This window comes from Adiantum capillus-veneris, chromosome 27 (assembly GCF_014529385.1).
Source record: "Adiantum capillus-veneris isolate H3 chromosome 27, ASM1452938v2, whole genome shotgun sequence".
NCBI lineage: Eukaryota > Viridiplantae > Streptophyta > Polypodiopsida > Polypodiales > Pteridaceae > Adiantum > Adiantum capillus-veneris.
The window spans coordinates 44,777,782-44,780,527 of NC_140957.1; the positions used below are offsets into that span (position 1 = coordinate 44,777,782).

At 43.6% G+C, this 2,746-nt stretch overlaps 1 pseudogene; it reads left to right on the forward strand.

Annotated features, from left to right (window-relative positions):
* Window positions 1-1,419: 1,419 nt before the first annotated feature.
* On the forward strand, window positions 1,420-2,245 carry LOC147421873 (chloroplast envelope quinone oxidoreductase homolog; annotated as a pseudogene).
* The last annotated feature ends 501 nt before the right edge of the window (window positions 2,246-2,746 follow it).

The window sequence follows — 2,746 nt, forward strand, 5'->3', positions numbered from 1 at the left end:
AACCTGAACGTGTTCTTGATTATCATGAGTTGCATACACATCATCACGTACGTCAACAAGCCTTAATCAAGTGGAAAGACCAACCTGAAGAAGGTGCCACTTGGGAAAACATTAGTGTTCTTAAGAAGAAGTTCCCCACTTTTGTTTTCGAGGACAAAAACTCTTCTTAAGGGGGGAGTAATGTCAAGACACCGGCAAGGCCGGACAAGACAAGGGCAAGGCCGGGCTAGGTGGTGTGGAATGGGGAGTCTAACTAGGGCAAAGGGCCAAGGGCTTTGCTATATAATGGGTGGTTGGGTGGTGGACTCTCAGGCTCTAGCTTCCCTTGTCTTACATGGCTAGCGCTTTTTGAAGTAGTTTCTCTACAGATGACTATGTGTTGACAGATCCACATTTTCTTGAGCACATGCAGTGTTCTATTGAGCTCTTTTGAGAGCAGATATCCCCATAGGGATTTGCTTACTACATGCAACAGTTCTTGGCACCTCTTTGTGTGTGGTTATTCATGTACAATAGTTCGGGTGATTCACTTTGTATTTTTGTATGGTACCATGTGAGTGTACAAGAGGGGGGGTTTTGGAGGTTGCACATATGGATAAACAATGGGGGTTGGCCCCATATTATCTCCTGCTCATACTGTATGTATAAGAGGGGGGGGGGAGGGGGGTATAAGAAGAGGGGTGAGTATAAGGTAAGGGATATAAGCCCCGTGCTCTCTTGGTTGTGTATGACATTTCTAGCTCGGTTGACAAGGAATATTGCTCGCTTACGCTGTGAAAATCTCAATGCACGCTCTGTAGAATGAGGACTCTGTAGAACAAGGACTATCGACTCTAGAGGCAAGGACATGCAACCAGAGCAATGAGTTAATTTTTTTAAGTTGATAGTGAGCATCAATCAACACACCAATGATGTTGTGGCTTGGTTTACAGGTGGAATTGTGAGTACTTGCAGTATCCGATGACAATATTTCCAACCATGGGAATTTCATGATTCCAACTCAATTACATAGAATGAGCCAATAAGTGTAGAGGGGGTATTGCCTAATGCAATATGCCTTCAAGCATTCTAGAATTTAACTCTTTTTGTAAGTATTAAAAATGAAGGTCACCCGCCCACATCTAACCCTAGTCCTCGTGCTCGGATCTGCAGAGAGGTAGAAGAGCACACAACTGTTGAGGGGGTGAGGTAGGCCAAGGACACCACAACCCACAAGGCATAAGAGATAGCCAATAGAAGGCGAGAGAGGCCCAACACCACGCCCAAGTACACACAAAATTTAGCATTTTGTCAAAACGCTAAAGCAAGGTAGAGAGAGACACACACAAAGAGAGAGAGAGAGAGAGAGAGAGAGAGAGAGAGAGAGAGAGAGAGAGAGAGAGAGAGAGAGAGAGAGAGAGAGAAGAGAGAGAAGCAGCTATGGTGGATGGCAAGCTCATGCAAGATCTACATTATTCCTCCTCTCAAGCATGTAGAGATTCCTATGCCAACACGGTGAAGTTCTAGTTAAACTTGAAGCAGCCAATGTAAACCATGTTGATTGGAAAATACAATGTGGGACTGCTCTTCCTTTTCTATCTTCAAATTTCACTTAATATACTATCAAAAGACTACCAGAGGTCTCTCCTATTGATGGTTCTTGCTTACTAGTTGCAGACCTAACTGCTTGGAGACTGCTTTGCAATCCATTCAAGATATTGCGAGTCTGAAGTTGGATGGTTCCAACCATGCCAATCTTCTTATCATTGCTACATCTGGTGGCGTTGGCTTATATGTTGTACAGATAGTGAAGCTTGGCGGTGCACACATTACCGCTACTTGTGGAGCCCACAATATAGAGCTTGGAAAAGTTGGGTGATGATGAGGTTCTAGATTACAAAACACTAGAAGGAGAGAGCCCTTTTGGTCAACTTTATAATCCGGTTATTCATGGTACAACTGGGATTCCCTTTTGAAGTTTAGTCCCACTCTTAAACCTATTTCCAAAGTGGTGGATCTTACTCCAAACTTTGACTCATTGGCGTCGATAGCTATACAGAAATTAACTTTCTGTAAGCAGCAATCAATTCCATTCTTGATGTCTGCCAATGCCAAGGATTTTGCGTTCTTAACCAACCTTGTAAAGGAGGAAAATTTGAAGACTGGGGTGGAATCCCAACACCCCTTGTTAAAAGTAGAAGGAGCAGGGGCCAGTAGTAAAGAGGGGCATGTGACATGAAAGGTAACAGTGACATTTGATGGTTAAGCCCATCTCAAATAAGTACAAATTTTGCAAAGTAGTTGTTTGTTATTGGTGCATATTTGTGTTTTAAGGTATTTGTGAGTAATCACTCTTTCACGGGCTGACATGCCCATTTGTGAGTGAGTGAGTGTGTGTGTGTGTGTGTGTGTGTGTGTGTGTGTGTGTGTGTGTGTGTGTGTGTGTGTGAGAGAGAGAGAGAGAGAGAGAGAGAGAGAGAGAGAGATCCTCACTTCCCCTTCACAACCTAAATTTTGGGAGGCAAACCTGACATCGAGAGTTTCTCGCCATGAGCAAGTCAAGATAACCTCCGGATCTCAAGAAATATATGACAAGAAATAAAGGCCATAGGGTGCTCTCTATGCTACTAAAAAAAAGCATTATTTGCTCTATATTGGCACCCTATGGCCTGAAGAACATAGGGTCCCCTGTATGCTAGTAAGAACCTCTCTATGCTCTACATTGACATCCTATGGCCTCAAAGCCACAAGGTGGCCTCTATGTTTT